A 25,114-nucleotide genomic window follows, 5' to 3' on the forward strand; every position below is an offset into this window, starting at 1 on the left:
GTGCCTCCAGAGCAGCGGCGGCCAAGAGTCGCAGCTGTGGAATTATTTGTGACTCTGCTAAGGGCGGGCACGTGTCCCTTTTCACTTTATGATCAGCATGTGCTGACGTGCTCAGTTGTATTTGCAATTCACTCTTCTCCCCGTGTTGCTGGAATTGGAAGTAGACACAGAAATGATGGGACGTTTGTTTTCTTTAGGATCCAACAATGAACCTGGGCTCCATCATCAGGCGGGCCTTGGCCCTCTGCAAGACCGGCCTTTCCTGTTTTCGTCCCTCTCAGCTCACGTCCTAGGCAGGCTTTGTGCAGGGAGAAAAATACCCCTGAGGGAAGCTTCCAAGAAGGTTACCAGGTGCACGGGTCAGCCAAGTAGGTGACTCCATGGGATGTGTTTGTCCGGGCCGGGAAGGGAGTGCTCCCCGCCCAATAACTTCACCACCTGAGCTGCGAGGCAGGTCCTGCACACCGCCGGCCCGGCCGGCCGGCCTCGCCCGCGGGAAAGCCCACAGCCCCGCGAGAGGCTCCCGCCGTCACAGAGGGCTGCCCGCCGAGGTCCTCAGGGCCCCCTTTGGCCTGTGAGTGCGTGTAGAGCTCCTGGCGTGTGGGGGAGCACGTCTGTTTATTAAATACACACTGACATTTTTGCGAGTAAAACAAAAACAACGAAAAGGTGTGAGTGGGAGCTAGAGCAGGGGAAATGGCAGAAGGTCGGCAGTCGCTGGGGCTGGATGCTGGTTGCGTGGGAGCTCGTCACACTCTTCTGGCTGCTTCTGTGTGTATCTGGACTTTCCCAAAACAAAAAGCTTCGGAAAACAATATACAGAATTTGTCTCCATCTGTCTGTGCTGCTATAACCAAATCCCCAAGACTAGGTGATTTATAAACAACAGAAATTCATTTCTCATGGTTCTGGGGGCTGGGAAGTCCCAGATTGAGCGCTGGTGTTTGGTGTCTGGTGAGGGCCCCATGCCGTGTCCTCTGCGGCCAAGGGCGGAAGGGCTCAGAGGGCCTTGCTAGTTCCCTTGAGCCCTTTCGTAAGATCACTAATCCCATTTCAGGACTCTGTCCTTATGACCTCATCACCCCCCAAGTCTCCAAGTATTAATGCTATCACATTGATGATTTCTTTTTTTTTGAGACAGAGTCTCACTCTGTCGCTCAGGCTAGAGTGCCGTGGTGTCAGCCTCGCTCACAGCAACCTCCAACTCCTGGGCTTAGGCGATCCTCCTGCCTCACCCTCCCGAGTAGCTGGGACTACAGGCATGCACCACCATGCCCGGCTAATTTTTTCTATATATATTAGTTGGCCAATTAATTTCTTTCTATTTATAGTAGAGATGGGGTCTCACTCTTGCTCGGGCTGGTGTCGAACTCCTGACCTTGAGCAATCTGCCCACCTTGGCCTCCCAGAGTGCTAGGATTACAGGCGTGAGCCACCGCACCGGGCCTCCCAGCAGACTCTTAAGCCCTAGCTTGGGGCTTTTGTTTTTTTTAATTAAATAAGTCACGCTTATACATGCTCATCAGGAACGTATGAAGTCACAGCAAGTACACAGAGATGCAGACCCTTTCAGATCCTTTTCTACACAAGACACATACATGTATCCTCAACATGTGTTGCTTTATATTTTATGCCAATAGGATCGTACCATCATCCCAGCAACTTATTTTTTTCGCAGATTTGATTTCTGATTATAAACATAATGAAAAATGACAATGCCAGTCCTCTCCTAACACTCCCACCTTCCTGGGGCAACCACCGGTCGACATATGCCTTCCGTGTTTTCCTCTGTATCTGTCTACACAGTACCTTAGTATGTGGGTGCTTCATTATTTAATTGTTCCTCCGTGGAAAGACGTGGACTCTGTCTATAGTTTCTGCTGTTACCAATAGTGTTGCAGTGAAATGGAAATCACTGAGCCTGCATATTCATTTGTGAGTGTTTTGGCAGGCCGAGTTCCTCCGAGTGCAATTGCTGGGCCAAAGGGCTTGTGCATGTAAAGTTTTAACAGATGTTGCCCCATGGCCTGAGAACGCCTGTTTCCCTGCACTTGCCCAGGCGCTGCATTTAACCTAATCTGTTGGGTGGAAAAGGCATCTTCTTGATACTTAATTGATGTTGCATTGATGACTTGCAACTTTAAGTTTTAAAAAATATTTATTGGCTACAAGCCATCTTCAGGAGAAAATTTTATCTTTTGTCTCTTTTTCTTTCTGTTTGCTGCTCCTCTTTCTTTATTGAGTTATGACAATTCTTTATATGATCTGGGTGTTGACCGTTTACAGCTTCTTTTTTTTTTTTTCTTTTTTTTTTGAGACAAAGTCTCGTTTGTTGCCCAGGCTGGAGTGAGTGCCGTGGTGTCAGCCTAGCTCACAGCAACCTCACACTCCTGGGCTCAAGCAATCCTCCTGCCTCAGCCTCCCGAGTAGCTGGGACTACAGGCATGTGCCACCATGCCCGGCTAATTTTTTCTCTATATATTAGTTGGCCAATTAATTTCTTTCTATTTATAGTAGAGACGGGGGTCTCGCTCTTGCTCAGGCTGGTTTTGAACTCCTGACTTTGAGCAATCCGCCCGCCTCAGCCTCCCAGAGTGCTAGGATGACAGGCGTGAGCCACCGCGCCCGGCCTGTTTACAGCTTCTTAAGTCTGAGAATGCCCCAACTTGGAAATCAGCCCAGGAGGTGCCCCCAGTTCCCTGTCACCCCCAGGCCCTGTGTGTTTTCCTTCAAGGCACACCGCCCACTTTGCTCTTGGCGCATGCCTGAGCCCCCGCCAGCTCCCCTGCTGCAAGGCAACTGCCCTGAGGCTCTCGGGATGGAACCCTGGTCTCTGATTCTGTGCCTGGATCAGAGGTGTTGGCCCGAAAGGACTGTCACTGGTGAGCATCTCATGTCACCTCTGCATAGCACTACAAGCCTCCCCTCTGTTTAGTTTCCAGGTGGCCGCGCAGCAAGAAAAGAGCGGCCATCGGCATGTCGTGAAGACGTGCAGGCGCGGAGTGCAGCTCTTGGGCACGTGGGCATCTCCCCATCCTCAGTGCTTTGAGAGCCCGGGCGACTCACTCCTATGGGACAATGACTCAGGAAGGGATGGGTCATTCCGACGGTTCCCATCACGACGTGCTGTTGGTCCCAGGGTGGGGAGGCCAGGAGCGGGATGGTGCTCCTGGCTGTGCCTTCTCGCCCAGTCACTACTCTCCTACTTGTTAGGGGAGGGGCTGTCTAGGGCGCAGGCCATGGCCGAAGCTTGTTGGCCTGCTCCTGGCCCCTTGCTCCTACTACGTACCCAACAGTCCAGCTGGCAGCCCCCATAGGGCCCTGGCCCTCTGGCGGTCCAGGCCACCTGCCCCTGTGCCGGCTGCCCCTTGACCTCACTCTGGCCCCCCACAGCCTCACAGCTAGCTCCCAGGTTGTGCACCCCACAGCTCTGGCCCTAGCTCCTGGGGCCGACAGGCTCGCCTGCCTCCCTCTTCCCTCTCTCCTAGTTTGTTTTGTAGCAGCTTTATTGAGATATGATCCACATATCATGCGATTCACCCACCTGAAATATCCAGTTCATTAGGTTTTAGTATGTTCGCAGGGTTGTGCAACCATCATCACCACCAATTTTAGAGCATTTGCATCACCCCAAAAAGAAATGCTGTTCCTGCTAAGCAGTCAGTCCCATGTCTCCCCAATCCCCCCATTACCAAGGCAACCAGTAATCTAGTTTCTGTCTCTGTGGATTTGCCTTTTCTCGACATTTCATGTATCCACTTTTTTTCTTTTTTTTTTTTAAAGATAGGGTTTCCCCCGTCACCCAGGCCAGAGTGCAGTGACATCATCGTAGCTCACTGTAGCCTCCAGCTCCTGGGCTTAGGCCATCCTCCCACCTCAGCCTCCCGAGTAGCTGGGACTACAGGTACATGCCATGCCTGATTTGTGTCCACTTCTTTTTAAAGTGGTGGGCACAGGTCGGGCACAGTGGCTCACACCGGTAATCCTAGCACTCTGGGAGGCCAAGGCAGGCAGATTGCTTGAGGTCAGGAGTTCGAAACCAGCCTGAGCAAGAGCGAGACCCTGTCTCTACTATAAATAGAAAGAAAGTAATTGGCCAACTAATATATATAGAAAAAATTAGCCGGGCATGGTGGCACATGCCTGTAGTCCCAGCTACTCAGCTGAGGCAGCAGGACCGCTTGAGCCCAGGAGTTTGAGGTTGCTGTGAGCTAGGCTGATGCCATGGCACTCACTCTGGCCCGGCAACAAAGTGAGACTCTGTCTCAAAAAAATAAATAAATAAATAAAGTGGTGGGCACAGGCTAGGCTGCCGAACATGCAGACTATGAGGTCCAGGCCCTGTGACAGTGTGGCTGGGGTCTGGGAAAGGTTGATCCTGCCCCTGCCTGGGTGGCCACAAGCAGGAGTTCCCCAGGGCTGGACTCTGAGGGCCAGGCATCTGAGACAGGGCACCAAGCCAGCTGAGACCTGAGGAGTCCTCTGCCCACCAGGAGCTTGTGGGAATATCATGGGGATTGGGCAGCAGTGTCTGGTTCAGATGGAAACTGGGGACAGTGAGAACATTCTTGACATTTGGATGCTTAGAAAATACCAAGGAGAATAAGGGAGGAGGAGAGGCCTCCCTTTTAAAAAGCAACTTCAGGCCGGGCGCGGTGGCTCACGCCTGTAATCCTAGCACTCTGGGAGGCCGAGGCGGGCAGATTGCTCGAGTTCAGGAGTTCGAAACCAGCCTGAGCAAGAGCGAGACCCCGTCTCTACTATAAATAGAAAGAAATTAATTGGCCAACTAATATATATAGAAAAAATTAGCCGAGCATGGTGGCGCATGCCTGTAGTCCCAGCTACTAGGGAGGCTGAGGCAGCAGGATTGCTTGATCCCAGGAGTTTGAGGTTGCTGTGAGCGAGGCTGACGCCACGGCACTCACTCTAGCCTGGGCAACAAAGTGAGACTCTGTCTGAAAAGAACAAAAACAAAAACCCACAACTTCATTATGAGAAAATACAGATGTACACACAAACAAATAGAGCAGTGGCACCCACCCTTGGCACCCACCACGCCCCAACAGGGCCTCGTGGAAGACACACCCATCTTGTTTGTCCAGCCCCCGCCCACCCCCAGATGAGCTAGAAGCAAACCCTAGACGGCATAGGACGCTACCTGTCGTGCCGCTTCTGTAAGGAAAGGCAGGAGGAGACGAGGTGCCAGAGCTCATGCTCTTCAGGGCCGGCTGGGACGTGTCACAGTCACCACCGCCTCCCCTCCCCCGCCTGCATGACACCATGCGAGGCCAGCGCAGCCCCTGCCACTGCACAGGTGTCCCGTGGTCATTTCCTTCCTGCCGGTCAGGAGCACAGCCACCAGCTTGCAAATTCTGAGGTGTTTTCCCTTTTTCCATTTCCTGTTACTGTTTTGAAACCCTGAGAGGAAGAGAGAGACCTCAGTCCGATAACCGCTCATTTACTATCAGAGTTGGGGCCACCTATTTACAAGGAAGTGTGGCCTTTCATGTACGTAAATCGTGAATATCGATAATTGGAGAAAGCTGAGATTCCAGCAGGACAGAAAGAATCTGGGAGATTTTCACTGTGAGGTTACACACAAGTTGCATTGCCAACGGTGGAAAGAGCTTTCTGTGGGCTATTGCAAGGGTGGTGGAGACACATGCAGACCTCAGCCAGGCAGCGCTGGGGAATGTGCGGAACACCAAGTCCTGTCCTTGTTAACAAGCATGGTGCCGGCTAGAACAAAGAGCGTGGCTCCGAATTGACTTGTTAATTTTTTTCTTTACATTTCTAGAGCTTAAAATAAAACATGTCTCAGTTGGCAAAACAAATCAAGGTAAACTATGCTTTAAAAAAAAATCATAAGTTTACTCAACGACAAAAAAACCAGACAACCCAATTCAAAAATGGGCAAAGGACTTAAACAGACATTTCCCCAAAGAAGATATACAAATGGCATGAAGCACATGAAAATCTGCTCCACATTGTTGGTTGTCAGGGAAATGCGAATCAGCCACTAGGAGATAGCGCTTCACACCTATTGGGACCAGACTATCAAGAAAACAACAAGGCCGGGTGCGGTGGCTCACGCCTGTAATCCTAGCACCCTGGGAGGCCGAGGCGGGTGGATCGCTCAAGGTCAGGAGTTCGAAACCAGCCTGAGCAAGAGCGAGACCCCGTCTCTACTAAAAATAGAAAGAAATTAATTGGCCAACTAAGAATATATAGAAAAAATTAGCCGGGCATGGTGGCGCATGCCTGTAGCCCCAGCTACTTGGGAGGCTGAGGCAAGAGGATCACTTGAGCCCAGGAGTTGGAGGTTGCTGTGAGCTAGGCTGACGCCACAGCACTCTAGCCTGGACAACACAGTGAGACTCTGTCGCAAAAAAAAGGGGAACCTGTGTGTATTGCCAGTGGAAATGTCCCATGGTGCAGCCACCGTGCAGAACATTTTGGTGGCTCCTCAAAATGTGAAACGTGGGCTCACCGCCTAGCCCAGCAGCTCCACTCCTGGGCGGGTGAGCACTGGAGAGACTCCACAGCAGGGGCTCAAGCAGACACTTGCACACGGACATTCACAGTAGTGTCATTCACAAGAGCCAAAAGGTGATAACAGCTCAAATGTATGTCGTTGGGTGGATAGACAAGAAAAATGTGGTGTGTACAGACAAGGGCATATGATTCGGCCTCACAAAGGAAGGACTTCACGACACGGAAGAATCTGGAAGATGTAATTAGTGCAATAAGTCAGTCACAAAAAGACAAATATTATAGAAAAAGACAAATATTATAGGAGTCCATTTGTGTATCTACAACAATCAAATCCAGAGAGCCAGAAAGTAGAATAGAAGTTACCTGGGCTGGGGAAAAGGAGGAACGGAAATTACTATTGAATGAATGACAGAGTTTTGGTTTGGAATGATAACAAAGTTCTAGAGATGGACAATGATGAAGGTTGCACAACAACATAAATATACTTATTGCCACTGAACTGTGAGCCTAAAAATGGTTAACATGATCATCTTTGTGTTATGTATACTTTACTGCAATAAAAAAAATGCAAAAAAGTAAGAGAATGGAATAAAACTATGCAAACAGGAATCATGAGAATGCTGAAATGACATCTGACAAAGCAGTCTACGGCCACACCACCCTGAACACCCCTGGTCTCGTCTGATCTCGGAAGCTAAGCAGGGTCAGGCCTGGTTAGTGCTTGGATGGGAGACCTCTTACAAAGGAGACATTGGAATAAGGGCTGTTACTAGAGTTTGGGAAGATTACTTCATACTGAGAAAGGTCTGCACAGCAAGATGTGTTATCCTAAAAATGTATGTACCCAATACAGGGTTTCACAACATATGAGGCAAAAACTGACAGAACTAAAAGCTCAAAAGCTCAACATTGTCACTTCTCTCTCAGTAAATGATAAAATAGTTGAGCAAAAACCAGTTGAAGGATACAGATACCTGAAATAGATACTCTATAAAACAACTCAAATGACATACAGAGAATGTTCTGTGACCACACAAAAATCAAATTAGAAATCAATAACAAAGATAGCTGAAAAAAAATCTCTAAATATTTGGAAATTAAACCACACATGTTCAAATAACCCATATATTTAAAAAGAGGTCACAAAGTAAATTAGAAGATATTTTGAATTTAATAATGATGAAAAAATAATAAAATTTGTGGGTTTAGCCAAAGCAATATTCAGGGAGGAATGTGCATGTGCGAAATGCTTGTATTGGGAACAAGCAAAGGCTTTAAAAACCAATGATCTGAGGTTCCTATTTAAGAAGCTGAAAAAACAAAAAGAGCAAGTTAAACCCAAAGTAGAGAGAAGAAAATAATTAAGAACTGAAATCAATAAAATATAAAACAGACAAACAAGAGGTAAAAATCAATGAAACCAAAAGCCAGTTCTTTGGTAGTCCCAGCTACTCGGAAGGCTGAGGCAGCAGGATTGCTTGAGCCCAGGAGTTTGAGGTTGCTGTGAGCTAGGCTGACTCCACGGCACTCTGGCCTGGGTAACAGAGTGAGACTCTGTCTCAGAGAAAAAAAAAAAAAAAAAGTACATTTAAAAGCTTCAATAAAATAAAACAAATGACCTAAAATACCCAAATTACCAAAAAGAAAGGGAAACTCCTGGTAGCCCTATATATACTGACGAAATGTAACTTTTATTTAAAAACTTTCTCACAGCCAGGCGCAGTGGCTCACGCCTGTAATCCTAGCTCTTTGGGAGGTTGAGGCAGGCAGATTGCTCAAGGTCAGGAGTTCAAAACCAGCCTGAGCAAGAGTGAGACCCCGTCTCTACTATAAATAGAAACAAATTAATTGGCCAACTAATATATATAGAAAAAATTAGCCAGGCATGGTGGCGAATGTCTATAGTCCCAGCTACTTGGGAGGCTGAGGCAGGAGGATTGCTTGAGCCCAGGAGTTTGAGGTTGCTGTGAGCTAGGCTGATGCCACGGCACTCACTCTAGCCTGGGCATCAAAGTGAGACTCTGTCTCAAACAAAAACAAAAACAAAAAATGTTTCTCACAATGAAAACTCTAACCCCGATGGCTTCAGTGGTGAACTCTACTCAACATTTATGAAAGAAATAATGCCAATTCTACACCAAATCTTTCCTAAAATAAAAGAGGAGGGAATACTTCCCAACTCATTGTGTGAGGCCAGTGTTACCTTAATACCAAAACCTAGCAAAGATATTGCAAGAAGAGAAACCTACAGCCCTTATGAGGATAGATGTGAAAATTCTTTGGAAATATTAGCCAACTGAATCCAGCCACATAAACAAGTATGCTAAACCACAGACAAATGAAGCTTATTCCAGGAACACAAGGTCAGTTTAACATTCAAAACTCAATGTAATTCACCATATCAAAGCAATAAAAAAGAAAAACAAACCCCACCATCCACCAATGAAAAGGATAAAACTGATGATACAACAAATGGGTGAATTTCATAGATACTCTGTTGAAAGAAAGAAGCTGGGCAGAAAAAAGTGCATACTGTGTGATTCTGTTTATGGAAAATTCTAGAAAGGACAAATCTCAGAGTGACGGGAAACAGATTAGTGGTTCCCTGTGGCCTGGTGTGACCAGAAAGAGTCACAAGGGAACTTTCTGGGGTCATGGGGAATGTTCTAGGTTTTATTGTGATGGTGATTACTTACACAGGCAAACATATTTGTCTGAATTCACTGAACTGCCCATTGAAAACAAGTGGATTCTGTTGTACGTAAGCTATGCCTCAGTAAAGTTGATTTCTTAAAAATCCTTTCTTATTGAAGCAATACACTGACATATACCTGATAGTCATTCTGTGTTTTCTAAAATAATCATAGTTTATATCAAAAAAACAGTGGAGAACTATGGAAAACACAGAATGGTGCATATAGATTGATTGCTACCATTTTAAAAAGATTAACAAGCCGGGCGTGGTGGCTCACGCCTGTAATCCTAGCACTCTGGGAGGCCGAGGCGGGCGGATTGCTCGAGGTCAGGAGTTCGAAAGCAGCCTGAGCAAGAGCGAGACCCCGTCTCTACTATAAATAGAAAGAAATTAATTGGCCAACTAATATATATATATACAAAAAAAAAAATTAGCCGGGCATGGTGGCACATGCCTGTAGTGCCAGCTACTCGGGAGGCTGAGGCAGCAGGATTGCTTGAGCCCAGGAGTTTGAGGTTGCTGTGAGCTAGGCTGATGCCACGGCACTCACTCTAGCCTGGTCAACAAGCGAGACTCTGTCTCAAAAAACAAAAAATTAAAAAATAAAAAAAAATAAAAAGATTAACACCTATGCTTATAAGTAAATACATACGGTATTTTTGTAAAGATCCATTGTTACTTACTTTCAGCTTATACTTTTTCGTAGCTTTTGAATTTTTCACCTTATGCATCTGTTTCCTAATAATAACAAAACCTTCTGATCAACAATTGATCACACTAAAAAGGTACAGCTCAACCACGGATTGGCCAATATATTACTTGGAAATATTATTTCTTTTTATTTTATTTTTTTTTTTTTGATACAGAGTCTCACTTTGTTGCCCAGGCTAGAGTGAGTGCCATGGCGTCAGCCTAGCTCACAGCAACCTCAAACTCCTGGGCTCGAGCGATCCTCCTGCCTCAGCCTCCCGAGTAGCTGGGACTACAGGCATGCGCCACCATGCCCGGCTAATTTTTTTGTATATATATTTTTAGTTGGTCAATTAATTTATTTCTATTTTTACTAGAGATGAGGTCTCGGTCAGGCTGGTTTCGAACTCCTGACCTCAAGCAATCTGCCCGCCTCCCAGAGTACTAGGATTACAGACGTGAGCCACCGCGCCTGGCCGGAAATATTAAGGAAACCGAAGTGCCGGCTAGTCCAACCTAGACTACCGTGTTTCCCTGAAAACAAGACCTACCCATAAAACGAGCCCCAGCAGGATGTCTGAGCACGTGCGCAATACAAGCCCCACCCCGAAAATCAGCCCTAGTGCCGGGCGTGGCTGCGCAGCGTCTGCACAGCCCGTGCGTGTCGCCGCGGGGCGGAAAGAAGGCGAGCAGCCCTTCTCATCCGCCCGTGACAGCTCTGGTGCTCCACAGGAGAGATCGGGCCGATGATTCTAAGGGAAACAGAGTCGCAAGACATCCAGGATGGGATTCGGGGTCTGGAGAGTGAGGATGATGTTCCAGAAGAAGACGACTTCACTCTATTTGAATCAATGTAGATGGTTATACCATACTAAAAAAATATAACACATCCCTGAAAATAAGCCCGAGGGTGTCTTCTTGAGGAAAAATACATATAAGACCCTGTCTCATTTTCGGGGAAACGCGGTCTGAGTCATTCCAGAGAATCCTCCCACGAGGGGGGTGGAGCCAGGCTCTGGGGCTGGGTGGGGCAGTGCTGTTCTGGCCCTCCCTGCCACAGGCCCCTGTGGCCCCTGCCCTCTGTTTGCTACCTGAGCACAGCAGAAATCCCACGCACTGGAAGATGAGAGCTGAGCATGACGAGCCTCGCTGAGCAGAGCCCCGCGCTGCCCGCCGCTAGGCCTGCGTGCGCCCCTCGTGTGCCCGGCCGCCGCACAGTGGCGCCAGCACACGGTCACTCGGTGCAACCCAAATTAGCAATTAGCCAAGAAATGGAATTCTGAGAACGTCAACAAGGAGAACGTGGAACTTATTCTAGTCAAAGGATTGTGAGGAAACGCTGACAGATTCAGAACTGCCTGTCCATGGCATTTTTAAAATCTTGGACTCATTATTTCAAGTAACAGGTTTATAAAGGAAAACCCACAGGACTCCCAAGATTTGCTACTTGCTCAAGCTCACAAACTTCCCTAGAATAATCACTACTCCAAAGGAAGACAATGGATTTATCTACAGTTCTGATTTTCTGACTTTTTAAAAACAAATGTATTGAAATAGAATTCACACGCAATAAAATGCATTCATTTTTAAGTGAGTTGGTTGAGGTAACATCACCGCCATCAAAATACAGAACTTTTCCCTCACCCAGGACGTTTCGTAGGGCCCCAATCTCCATCAGTGCCCTCATTCCCAGCCCCAGGCAAGCACTGATCACATTTCTGTCTCTGGAAATTAGATTTAGTTTGTAGAGTTTCATAGAAATGAAATCATTCACTATATGCTATTTCCCGTCTGCTACCTTTTGCTTAGCACAATGTTTTTCAGCTTTACCTATAACCCCTGTGGTTATATGCACCAAATTGTTTCTTTTCTTTCTTTTTTTTTTTCTTTTTCTTTTTCTCCTTTTTTTTTTTGAGACAGGGTCTTACTTTGTCACCCAGGCTGGAGTGCAGTGATGCAATCATAGCTCACTGCAGCCCTGAACTCCTGGGCTCAAGTGATCCTCCTGCCTCAGCCTCCTGATTAGCTGGGACTACAGCCACCATGCTCGGCTGAATTTTTAAAACATGTTTATAGGGACAGGGTCTCTCAGTGTTGTCCAGGCTGGTCTCAAATTCCTGGCTTCAAGGATCCTCCTGCCTTCACCTCTCAAAGTGCTAGGATTACAGGTACATGCCACCACACACAGCTAATTTTTCTATTTTTTGTAGAGACAGGGTCTCATTGTGTGGTCTAGAACTCCTGGGCTCAAGAAACCCTCCTGCCTCAGCCTCCCGAGTAGCTGAGACTATAGGCATGCACCACCATGCCTGGCTAATTTTTTCTATTTTTAGTAGAGATGGGGTCTTGCTCTTGCTCAGGCTGGTCTTGAACTCCCAACCTCAATCGATCCTCCCACTTCGGCCTCCCAGAGTGCTAGGATTACAGGCATGAGCCATCGTGCCTGGCCCATTCTCCGTTTTTAAACAAGAATGAACTCGCTGAAAGGAGTCTGCTTCCATTATTCTCTATGTATATTCCAGAACTTTCTCATCACCCCAAACAGAAACTCCATCCCATTAAATACTAACTCTCATTCCCCTCCCCCAACCCGCAGCAACCACCATTCCACATTCATTCTCTATTAGTTTGACGACGCTAGGTACTTCACGCAAGCGGCACCGCACAGTGTCTGTCCTTCCATGTTCAGCTTATTTCGCCAGGTGCAGTGTTCGCAAGTTTTATCTATGTTGCAGCATGTGACAGGATTCCATTTCTTTTTGAGGCTGAATTAATACTCCACTGTGTGTATTACATTTTATTTATCCATTCTTCTATGGGCAGACGCTTGAGTTGCTTCTACCTCTTGGCCACTGTGAAAGCCACTGTCATGGACGTGGTGTGCAAGTGTCCGTGTGGATCCCTGTGCTCGGTGCGCGCTAAGTGTGGTGCGCACACTTAGGAGTGGGATTGCTGGGTCATAATGATAATTCTATGTTTAAACTTTTGAGAAGCTATCAAGCCATTTTCCACTGCAGCTACACCATTTTATATGCCCACAAGCAAGGCACAAACGTTCTAATTTCTCTAAAATCTGGCATAGTAAACAACAATGAAGTGTTTGGGTTTAAACTATATAGGTATGTATATGTACACACAAGTGTCTGTGTGCTTGTGTGTCTTAAAATGGGTGCCGGGGACTAGTTGTTCAGTTTGGGACACTGCAGGCTCTCTGTGCCTCAGTTTCCCCACTCTAAAATGGAGGCATGATAGTATTATCATTCTTAGGGTTGCTGTGAAGTTTCATGAACAAATATGTGTACATGATTTACAATGGACGCAGCAAACGGGAATGCTATGACGATGAGTGCTAGCTGGTGCTGTCCCTGTCATCACTGTTGCTGAAAATCAGTGTGCCTGACATCTGCACACCTCGTCATCCACGCCCCTCACCTGGGTCTCCTTGGGCTCCTTAGGGAAGCGGTCCCCAACCTTTTTTGCACCAGGGACCAGTTTTATGGAAGACGGCTTTCCACGATGGTTGCAGGGGATGTTTGGGGACAATTCAAGAGCGAAGCGTCTGCTGCACAGTCAGACCGCTCTGCTGAGGACAATCTGTGTCTGAGCCGCTCCCCAGCGCCAGCGTCACCACCTCTGTCACCAGGCACTGGGCGCTCTGAAGAAGTGCCGAACCTGGATTCCTCACGTGTGCGACTGACAGCAGGGCCACGCTGCTGTGAGAATCTAATGTCCCCCACTGATGGGGAGCGGCCGCAAATACAGTTGAAGCCTCCCTCGGTAACCCGCTGCTCACCTCCTGCTGTGCGGCCGGGTCCTAACAGGCCACCAACCAGCATCAGGGTGTGGCCCGCGGCTCGGGGTCCGCAGCGGGCTGGGCCTGCGCCAGACAAGCCTGCGGAGATGAGCTCAGACAGACCGTGTTTGTCCGAAAATGAGACAGGGTCTTATATGTATTTTTCCTCAAGAAGACACCCTCGGGCTTATTTTCAGGGATGTGTTATTTTTTTTAAGTATGGTATAACCATCTACATTGATTCAAATAGAGTGAAGTCGTCTTCTTCTGGAACATCATCCTCACTCTCCAGACCCCGAATCCCATCCTGGATGTCTTGCGACTCTGTTTCCCTTAGAATCATCGGCCCGATCTCTCCTGTGGAGCACCAGAGCTGTCACGGGGGGATGAGAAGGGCTGCTCGCCTTCTTTCCCGCCCCGCGGCGACACGCACGGGCTGTGCAGACGCTGCGCAGCCACGCCCGGCACTAGGGCTGATTTTCGGGGTGGGGCTTGTATTGCGCACGTGCTCAGACATCCTGCTGGGGCTCGTTTTATGGGTAGGTCTTGTTTTTGGGGAAACACGGCATGTGCGCTGTGGACGGGCGGAAGGCAGGAGGGGCCTTGCAGGGCAGAGGAGCGATGTCCTTGAGGCTGCGAGGGGCAGTCCCTGTCCCTTACAGAGCACGGGGTGAGGCTCCCGGAGGCTGAGTGTCTCATGCAGCCACACAGCGGTGGTGCTGGCGCTGCCAGGGCTTGGCGTCCCCTGACGCCACGTGCTTTGAGAGGTGCAGCAGGCGTAGGGAAAAGACCCGCGGCGACCCGCTGCGCTGACAGCACTGCTGCCGGGTCTGTGACGCACGCACCTGGCGCTCCTCGTGACTGTTCGCGGTTCAGTTCTGTGGTCCCGAGACGCGTGTCCTTCCCGGGTCCCGCAGAGCAGATCCAGCCCAGCACGGGCTCCACACCTTGCCTCGTGCCAGGTGCATGTCTTCATGGCTGCTCCTTCTGCCTTGTTCAAAGAGAAGCTGTGTGGCTCACTCACAGAAGGTGGAAAAAAGGCCCTCGAACTGTAACTTCCACGTCCAGAAGAGTGAAGGAGAGATTTTCATGTGAAGATAGGTGTGTTGAGCTGGGGGCGGGGGCGCATGCCTGTAGCCCCAGCTACCTGGGAGGCTGAGGCAGGAGGATCCCTTGATCCCAGGACTTGGAGGCTGCAGTGAACTAGGCTGATGCCACTGCACCCTAGCGTGGGTGACGGAGTGAGAGAAAGAAAGAGAGAGAAAGAAAGAAAGAAAGAAGAAAGAGAAAGAAAGGACAGAAAGAAAAAGAAAGAGAAAGAAAGAAAGAAAAGGAAAGAGAAAGACCCTGGTAAACCATCTGCTTTTCAACAACAAAAAAAAAGAAAGAAAGAAAGAGAAAGAGAGGCCGGGCATGGTGGCTCACGCCTGTAATCCTAGCACTCTGGGAGGCCGAGGTGGGCCGATTGCTCGAGGTCGGGAGTTCAAAACCAACCTGAGCGAGACCTGTCTCTACTAAAAATAGAAAGAAATTAATTGACCAACTAAAAATATATATACAAAAAATAAGCCGGGCATGGTGGCGCATGCCTGTAGTCTCAGCTACTCAGGAGGCTGAGGCAGGAGGATCACTTGAGCCCAGGAGTTTGAGGTTGCTGTGAGCTAGGCTGACGCCACAGTACTCACTCTAGCCTGGGCAACAAAGTGAGACTCTGTCTCAAAAAAAAGAAAGAAAGAAAGAGAAAGAGAGAGAGAAACCAAGCCAGCAGGCAGGAAAGAAAGAAAAAGAGAGAGAGAGAAAGAAAGAAAGAGAAAATAAGAAGAAAGAAAGAGAAAGAGAGAGAAAGCAGGCAGGAAAGGAAGAAAGAAGAAAGAAGAAAGAAAGAAAGAAAGAAAGAAAGAAAGAAAGAAAGAAAGAAAGAAAGAAAGAAAGAAAGAAAGAAAGAAAGAGAAGAAAGGGAAGGAAGGGAAGGAAGGGAAGGAAGGAAGGAAGGAAGGAAGGAAGGAAGGAAGGAAGGAAGGAAGGAAGGAAGGAAGGAAGGAGAGAAAGAAAAGATATATGTGTGTGTTGAGTTGTGGGTGTGGGGGTCCTCCCACAGCTCTTTGAGCCTGATCTCCGGGCCGGGGCTGGGCAGCCCGCCACGCAGGGCTTTGCTCTTGCCCTCGTGGGAGCTGGCGGGCCACTTCCTGGCTCTTTCATGTCATTATTGTCTGTGAAGTTTGGATAAGTACTGCCCGCTGGCATTAGGTAGTTTTTCTAAAACTTGTTTTTTAATTATGAACAGTTGATGACAACAATGTTTGAAAAACTAAAAAAGAATATTTCCACCCAGTGGGATACTTCACTTAGTAGTGTGGGTTCCAGCTCTATGGGAGGGAGGGCAGGTGTATACACGCGTAACGAGTGAGATGTGCACCGTCGGGGGGAAGGTCACGCTTGAAGTTCAGATTTATGGGGGGAGGGGGCATAAGGGCATTATTTAAAAGCTTAAAATTTGTATCCCCATAATGTGCTGAAATAAAAAAAAAAGAATCTTGCGCAGACGCCCGCCAGTCTCACATAAGAATTGCTTTCATTCCTGCAGACTTTCTTCTAGTCTTTTCTCATGTTGACACATATTTACATTGTAGGAATCAGCATTCGGGGACAACTTAGGTTCTTTCTGCTCAGCCTTGTGCATAAACTTTCGAGTCACATTATTTATTTATTTATTTATTTATTTGAGACAGAGTCTCACTTTTGTTGCCCAGGCTAGAGTGAGTGCCGTGGTGTCAGCCTAGCTCACAGCAACCTCAAACTCCTGGGCTCAAGCAATCCTGCTGCCTCAGCCTCCCAAGTAGCTGGGACTACAGGCATGCGCCACCATGCCCAGCTAATTTTTTGTATATATATTTTTAGTTGGTCAATTAATTTCTTTCTATTTTTAGTAGAGACGGGTCTCGCTCAGGCTGGTTTCGAACTCCCGAACTCAAGCAATCCGCCCGCCTTGGCCTTCCAGAATGCTAGAATTACAGGCGTGAGCCACCGCGCCCGGCCACATTATTTATTTTTAATAGCTGTCTGGTAGGTAGTCTGTCAAGTTAATATACCATCATTTACATAGACATTCCTCTATCGTTGGTATTTAATTTTACCCCATTTTTCACTATCATGAAATTTATTTAACTATTCTTGGTTTTAAGCAGTTTGTAAGAAATGTGGGTTTAGGTTTCACTCATTAAGATTAGATTTAAAATTAGCCCTGGGCTCAATCACATTCAAATGACTAAAACGATCATATGGACATCTATTTTGTATAATGAAAAATTCATTTGTCATAAATTTTCTTTCAAACCTTTTTCAAGTGGTTCATGCACTGCAGACAGGGCTGTCACCCTCCTCCCCCTTCTTTCAGACTTCTAGGGACAGCCACCAGGGAGAACGCCCCAGTGCAGGCGCTCCGGAGCGGCTCCTTCCGCAGGGGCAGCGCTCAGGGCCGGGCAGCGGCTCTTTGGGCGGCGTCTGCCCAGGTGCTCTGCTGGCCTGGCCTGGTGTGGACTATTCCAAGGTCAAGGAACCAGCAGTGGGAGGAGTTAACCCTACTAGGTGCGTGTTCTACCCTAAGCAACGGGAAACCTGGGCAAATGCATGAATCAGCCGTTTCCGGGCATTGAGCAAAAGGCGGCACAGAGCTCTGCTCCCCGAGGACAGGGAAATAGGATTGGAAGGTGCCACGGTGTTCCGGCTTTCTGCTGGGGGCACTGCGGGGACTGTGTGCACTGGCAGGGGCTGCAGAGCGGGGGCTCAGGGCCTGCTGCAACTTGTGGGCAGAGTCCTGGAGGGAAGGGGCACTGCAGAGAAAGGGCTCCAGAAACCCTCATGGGCGCCCCTGCGTGCTGGGGGCTGCTGAGCTGTCCCGAGTGCAGTGTGAGGCACCATGGCTGAGGGCGACTGCCCAGCAGTGGAAAGGTGCTCTCCCAGTCGCAGTGGGCGGCTCTCACTGAGCCCCAGGCATGCCCTAGAGTCCCCCAAAGGGTCCCACCTTAGCACTGGGGCAAACGGGCCCTAGAGTGAGGGTTCGTTAGACCCTCCCCAACAAGGCTTAAAAAGGGATCAAACTAATCTGCAAGTGACTCAAATGCTGCCCAGCCAGGCTTCCAAGAACGAAAACTGTAGATGAAGATCTTTTGTGATCACCGATGTGAAAATCCTCAACAAAATGTCACCAGATCTAACTCAGCCACGTGTAAAAAGGATTATATGTTGCAATCGGGTAGAGTTTATCCCAGAAGCGAAAGGTCGGCTCCACATTTGAAAATCAATCTGCACAGTTCTTCCTATCAACAGATTTAAGAGGGAAACTTTTATGATCATCTGAACAGATCCAGAAACAGCATTTAACACCTCTTGACACCATGTGTGACAGACATGCAGGGAGGCGGGATTTAGGGGGAATTTTCTTAGCTGGATGAAAGCATGTACGCACCCCTGCACCCAGCATCGTGCTCAATGGTGACAGACTGTGCACCTGTCCTCTGAGGTCTGGAGACCTCGTCACTCCTACTCACCATAGTGCTAGGGGTTCCAGCAAGTGCCAAGGGTGGAAAGGAGATGAAAGGCACACAGACCAGAGAGGAAGAAACAAGCCATCTTTATGCACGGGTGACATCACTTTCTATGTAGAAAACCCAACGGAATCTACACAAAAGCTGCTAAAACTCACAAGTGAATTTAGCTATTTAGTAACAAGAAACCACTGGAAATAAGTAACATTTGGCCATGTGGCCATTTGGCCGAGTGCGGTGGTGGCTCATGCTTGTAATCCCAGAATTTTGGGAAGCCCAGGCGGGGATCGCTTGAGGCCAGCAGTTTGTGACCAGCCTGGGAAATATAGTGAGACCCTGTGTCTACAAAACATAGAAACATTAGCTGGGCACGGTAGTATGTACCTGTAGCCCCAGCTACTCGGGAGGCTGAGGCAGGAGATCACTTGAGCCTGTGAGTTTGAGGTTGCTGTGAGCTAGGCTGACACCACAGCACTCTAGTGTGGGCAACAGAGTGAGATCCTGTCTGAAAGAAAGGAAGAAAGGCCACAGTGTGGAGTTCCTTTGAGGTGCCAAATGCTATTCCAAAGGCTTCACAAATACCAAATTGCTTTGCTTACTCAACTCTTTCAAGGACAAGCTATCATCCCCATTTTAAAGACTGGGAAAGGGAGGCTGAGTTCGTGCCACCGGCGACTGGTGACCCTGGGATCCAAGCCTTTGCCCTCGGGGCCCACCCTAAGGCTCGCTGGGTGTGTTCCCGGGGAGTAGTGACTGGGGAGGCCCCAGAGGGTTTGCACGTCCTGCCTGCTTCTCACGACAGTCCATGCAAGGTGCACAGAGAGGCCGAGGTGCTCAGGTCACGCAGCAGGCACAGGCAGGTCTGAGGCTTGGCACAGGCATCGGCCCGGCCCACCGTGCTGCCGGCAGCTGGCAGGGACTGGTGTGTCGCAGGAGGGCCGACCCTCCAAGGCTCAGGCCTGTCTCCCCCACTCCTTGCTGTCTCGCCACTGCTAAGACAGGCGCCCGGGCGTCTCTCCTGCAGAGCGGCCCTCGGAGACCAGCCCCCGGTGCTGGGTCTGTGCCTCCCGCACGCTTTGGGGACCACGGCTAGCAGCAAGATCCAGCCGCTGCCTCCCTGGGCAGGCTCTGAACTGGCTATGTCCGGTGGAGAAAAGAGAGGCTGGAGGAGACGACAGGTTTGAGTTTGAAAGGGAAAAAAAAAGCTTGATTCCAAGGTGTGGCGACACCTCGATCCAAAATGACTCACTCTCACAGGTATCTCCAGATTATTCTGGACGGCGGAAACCTCTTCCAAATTAATGGTCCTCAAATGTGTGCCAACGGCCGGTGTGTGTTTTCCTTTCTGCTTATGAAGAGCCAACCTCGTCATGTCAAAGTCACCTGACATTTCTGGGCTTCTGTACCTCCTGTGACTTCCTCTGAATAAGAGGAAATGTGGTTGCCAGTTATGTTTAATTTACTTTAAACAAATCAAAGCACAGATGTCTACTTCCTGCCTGTGTAACGCTCGGCCGCAGGAGACTTCAAAGGGCAGCGCCCCGCGCCTGGCCCCTCGCCTGGCCCCTCGCTCTGTCGCGCTGCGCAGCCCCGCATGCTTTGTGCAGGAGCAGGCTGGGGGCTGGCTTAGACCTTCCTCTGTGAGGAGCTTCTCACGGACTTTGGATTTGCCCTGTGCTAGTTAGTAGATTAAATTTAGATTTTCTTTGAATATATATTTATATAAAGACGCGGGCTTTATTTTTTCCTGTTTTCTTTAGCACTGCTTAGCTTGTTCTCTGAAATGTTTGTCCCACATGGGAGGAGGTGCTGGGAGGACATCTCTCTGTCCCTTGGCCTAAGCCAGCAGGTTGCTGTGGAGGGCAGTGGTAGGAAGGGAGAAAAAGACTCAAGTAAAACCCAAATACGTGGCCGGGCACGGTGGCTCACGCCTGTAATCCTAGCTCTCTGGGAGGCCGAGGTGGGCAGATTGCTCGAGGTCAGGAGTTCGAAACCAGCCTGAGCAATAGCGAGACCCCGTCTCTACTAAAAATAGAAAGAAATTAATTGGCCAACTAATATACATAGAAAAAATTAGGCGGGCATGGTGGCGCATGCCTGTAGTCCCAGCTACTCGGGAGGCTGAGGCAGGAGGATCGCTTGAGCCCAGGAGTGTGAGGTTGCTGTGAGGTAGGCTGACGCCATGGCACTCACTCTAGCCTGGACAACACAGCGAGACTCTGTCTCAAAAAAAAAAAAAAAAAAGAAAAGAAAAGAAACAGAAACAGTCCCCCAAGGCGCAGCTGCAGCTCCTACCCACCCTTCCTGACCCGGGCCGTGACATCCGGTCCCACCATCCGTGGCGCTTGCTGGCAGGAGCGCCAGATGCCGGCACCCAGGCATGCAGAATGGTCACGTGCTCGCAGCCACCACACGGCGCTCTGCTGCGGGCACCTGAGAAACGGAGGGGCTGACCAGGCGAGACAGCCGGGGCCGGGAGGAGGCTGGACGCTGGGCAGTGCCCGGGCTCAGGGTGCATACACTGTGCCACTGGGCAGGATGTGGCCTGGAGGAAGAGTCCAGCAGGGCAGCGTCACCGGCTGGGAGGGGCCACCTGCCGACAGCACCTGGCCTTGCAGGTGTGGCAGCCGCCTCTCAGGAGCAGGGGCTGGAGTGAGGGGCTGCTGTCCGCCCCGCCCCGTGTGAGTCAGAGAGGCCGTGACCGCCCGCGGGCGAAGGCTGCCTCCTCCCCGCAGGGATCGCGCCGCCGCCCTGGTGAGGGCTGGTGGTGTCCGCGTCCCAGGACGGGGAGGGGTGAGGGCCTCGTGGTCCCCAGCGCCCCCAGCAGCGTGGGCAGGCCTGCCCCTCGTCTCTGCTGGCGGGCGGTGTGTCGGAAGGGGGCGGCGGCCACTGGGGCTCTCTAATCTCTTGCCCATCTCTGTCCAGCTTTTATGAGAGCTCCGTCCCCTGGTCTCACTTCTTTGGACGTCCTGACACGGCTGAACAGAATAAACCAAGCGTGAAGTTACTTGTTTCCTGGCTTAGGGAGCAAAAAATCCTCATTTGACCTTGGAACTGTTCCAGGACACTATTTTTTTCTTCCCCTTCAAGGTAACTTTTCCTTCTTTTATAAAACACTCTAGCCTGGGCAACAAAGTGAGACTCTGTCTCAAAAAAAATAATAATAATAATAAAAATGGTGGTAAAATACGTAACATTTGGCAGTTTAACCACTGTGAGGTGTGCAGGTCAGTGGTGACAAGCACCTGGGAGTGGCTGCGTGGCCGCCGGCACCCCCTGCCCACAGAGCCTCTCGTCTTCCCAGACCGGACTCTGCCCCGCCAGGCTGCAGCCCCCACTCCCAGGCCCAGCCCGAGGCTGCCGCCCTCACGGTCACTCAGGAGGTAGGGTTCAGTTCAGGGCCCTCCTCCCAGGGCACCACCTCTGAGGGTGGCATGGACCCACGGGGCTTACCAGCCCCTGGCTCCTTGTGCAGTGGGACACTCAGGGCAGGGACCACCCATCCCCCAGCCTGGGGTGCAGCCCTGTCCGGGGATCTGTGGTTGTCCCTGGTGACATGGATCACACGCCTGTGTGTGGGGCGCTGACTCAAGGCCCACCGCATGCCGTTCTCGCCATTGTCCACGCCTCGCATCTGTGTGTACCGAATGGATGCAGCGGCGAGCTGGCTGGTCTCGGCCAGGCCCTTGCCTTGGGTGGAGGTGAGGAAGGGGCTCCCCCAGGCAGGGCGCTGGGCTCAGGCTTCATTTGACAGGCTCACGTTGAAGATACTTCAAGTTCCACTCCAGGCCTCCTCGATGAAGAGAGTATCACAATAAAGCGAGTCCAGGAACGTTCGGCTTCCCAGTGCATACAACAGCTGCATTTACACTCTGTGTAGTCCAGTAAGTATGCAACGGCATCACATTAAAAAAAACAATGAGCATGGCTTAATTAAGAAATACTTTATTGCTAAAAAAATGCTAATAATTGGCCAGGCACGGTGGCTCACACCTATAATCCTAGCACTCTGGGAGGCCGAGGCAGGAGGAACGCTTGAGGTCAGGAGTCTGAGACCATCCTGAGCAAGAGCGAGACCCCATCTCTACAAAAAATAGAAAAATTAGCCAAGTGTGGTGGTATGTGCCTATAGGTCTAGCTACTTGGGAGGCTGAGGCAGGAGGATCGCTTGAACCCAGGAGTTTGAGGTTGCTGTGAGCTATGATGATGCCACTGCACTCTAGCCTGGGAGACAAAGTAAGACCCTGTCTCAAACAAACAAATAAAATATCGCTAACAGTCATCTGAGCCTTGAGGTCTTGCTTCAGTGCTGCTGACTACTCAGGAGGTGATTGCTGAAGCTTGGGCGGCACTTACAAAATGTCCATCCTAACTGGTAAGACCTGGAAGTGGCAGCACCCTCCGATCCATGGCTGCAGAGTGGGTGCTGTGTTAGCAGGCATGAAAACAGCATTCATCTCCTTGTACGCCAACAGAACTCTTGGGTGACCAGGGGCGTGGTCAATGGGCAGTAATCTTTTCAAAGGAATCTTTTTTCTAGCAATAGGTCTCAACACTGGGCTTAAGATATTCAGTGAATCATGCTGTAAACAGCTGTGCTGACATCTAGGCTTTGTTGTTCCGTTTCTAGAGGGGATTTAGCGTAATTCTGAAGGGCGCTAGGACTTTCAGAATGGCAAACGAGCACTGGCTTCCACGGAAGCCCCCAGCTGCACTGGCCCCCGAGAGAGCCAGCCTGTCCTTTGAAGCTTGGGAGCCAGGCACTGACTTCTCCTCTCTAGCTATGGAAGTCCGAGATGGCGTCGTCTTCCAATAGAAGCTGTTTTTCTGCATTGGTTTAGCGCAGCCAACTCCAGCACTGATCTTAGCTGGATCTTCTGGATAACTGCTGCAGCTTCTGCGTCAGCACCTGCGGCTTCACTTTGCACTTCTGTAGAGACAGCTTCTTTCCTTAAACCTCATGACCGACCTCTGCCAGCTTCCAACTTTTCTTCTGCAGCTTCCTCACCTCTCTCAGCCTCCACAGAACTGAAGAGTTAGGGCCTTGCTCTAGGTTAGCGTTTGGATTAAGGGAATGTTGTGGCTGGTTGGATCTTCTGTCCAGACCATTCACGCTTTCTCCGTATCAGCAATAGGCTGTTTCGCTTTCTTATCATTTGTGTGTTCACTGGGGTGGGCACTTTTCATTTCCTTAAGGAACTTCTTTATTCACAACTTGGCTGTTTGGTGCAGGAGGCCTGGCTTTTGGCCTATCTCAGCTTTGGACACACCTTCTGTGCTAAACCTAACCATTTCTGGCTTTTGATTTAAAGTGAGAGAGGCAGGCCCAGGCGGGCCTCAAAAAATTAAAAATAAAAAAAGTGAGAGAGACAGGCAACTCTTTCTTTCACTTGAACACTTAGAGGCCATGGTAGGTTATTTTATTTATTTATTTTTTTGAGACAGAGTCTCACTTTGTTGCCCAGGCTAGAGTGAGTACCGTGGCGTCAGCCTAGCTCACAGCAACCTCAAACTCCGGGGCTCAAGCAATCCTCCTGCCTCAGCCTCCCGAGTAGCTGGGACTACAGGCATGCGCCACCATGCCCGGCTAATTTTTTCTATATATATTAGTTGGCCAATTAATTTCTTTCTATTTATAGTAGAGACGGGGTCTCGCTCTTGCTCAGGCTGGTTTAGAACTCCTGACCTTGAGCAATCCGCCCTCCTCAGCCTCCCAGAGTGCTAGGATTACAGGCGTGAGCCACCACGCCCGGCCCGTGGTAGGTTATTGATTGGCCTCATTATAACACTGCTGTGTCTCAGGGAGCAGAAGGCCCGAGAGAGGGCCAGGGCCAGGAGCGGCTGGTCAATGGCAGCTGGAACACACACGACATTTATCAGTTAGGTTCTCTGTCTTACACCAGTGCGGTTCACAGCACCTCAAAACAACAGCAAGAGTAACATCAAAGATCACTGATCACAGAGCACCACAACAGATATAATAATAATGAAGAAGTTTCAAATATTGCTAGAATTTCCAAAATGTGACAGAGACAGGAAGTAAGCACGTGCTATTGGAAAAATGGCACCGATAGACTTGCTTGATGCAGGGTTGCCACAAACCTTCAATTCATTAAAAAAAAAAAAAAGCCAGGCGCGGTGGCTCACGCCTGTAATCCTAGCACTCTGGGAGGCCAAGGTGGGTGGATTGCACCAGGTCAGGAGTTCGAAACCAGCCTCAGCAAGAGCGAGACCCCGTCTCTACTATAAACAGAAAGAAATTAATTGGCCAACTAATATGTATAGAAAAAATTAGCCAGGCATGGTGGCACATGCCTGTAGTCCCAGCTACTTGGGAGGCTGAGGCAGGAGGATCCCCTGAGCCCAGGAGTTTGAGGTTGCTGTGAGCTAGGCTGACGCCACAGCACTCACTCTAGCCTGGGCAATAAAGCAAGACTCTGTCTCAAAAAAAAAAAAAGATTATCTGCCAAGCGCAGTAACACAAAGTATAACATTAAGGAGACACAGGTGCCCTGTCTTCTATTGTGTACCGATGTCCACAACGACCCGGGAGGTGCGTGGACATTTCATTCCCATTTTGTGGCCGAGAAAACAAGCACAGAGAAGCTAGATCTAAGCACGTGTTTCTAGATCCAGTAAGAGAGCAGAGACTCTGACACACGCAGCACTGAGCGTGCTGTCGGGGCTGGGTCCCGCTGCCTGTGCACCCTCGCCACGGGGCTGTGTGTGCCTGGGCCATTTCCGGTTAGTTTTCTAGTGAATTGGTTCCCGTGTGTTTTGAGTTAAACCATGCGAGCAGCTTTGGGGAGCAGGGAGCTCTGCGGAAGGTCCCCAGCCCCAGTCGACTCCTCAGAGCCAGGGCGTCTGCGCTGGGCGCGAGCCGGCCTGCAATGT

The 25,114-nt window shown here is 49.7% G+C and overlaps 1 protein-coding gene and 1 long non-coding RNA gene across 3 annotated transcripts in view; both read right to left on the reverse strand.

Annotated features, from left to right (window-relative positions):
• The window catches only part of C22H22orf39 (chromosome 22 C22orf39 homolog), a 123,856-nt gene that overhangs the window by 90,835 nt on the left and 7,907 nt on the right, over nt 1-25,114 (reverse strand). The window lies entirely within an intron of this gene.
• Nucleotides 627-11,117, reverse strand: LOC105877734 (uncharacterized). The gene is made up of 3 exons (XR_001157064.3): nt 10,975-11,117; nt 5,162-5,421; nt 627-802 (listed from the first exon to the last, which is right to left on the reverse strand). It is a non-coding gene; the product is annotated as an uncharacterized LOC105877734 (long non-coding RNA).

The sequence above is a fragment of the Microcebus murinus genome, chromosome 22 (assembly GCF_040939455.1).
Source record: "Microcebus murinus isolate Inina chromosome 22, M.murinus_Inina_mat1.0, whole genome shotgun sequence".
Classification (NCBI taxonomy): Eukaryota; Metazoa; Chordata; class Mammalia; order Primates; family Cheirogaleidae; genus Microcebus; species Microcebus murinus.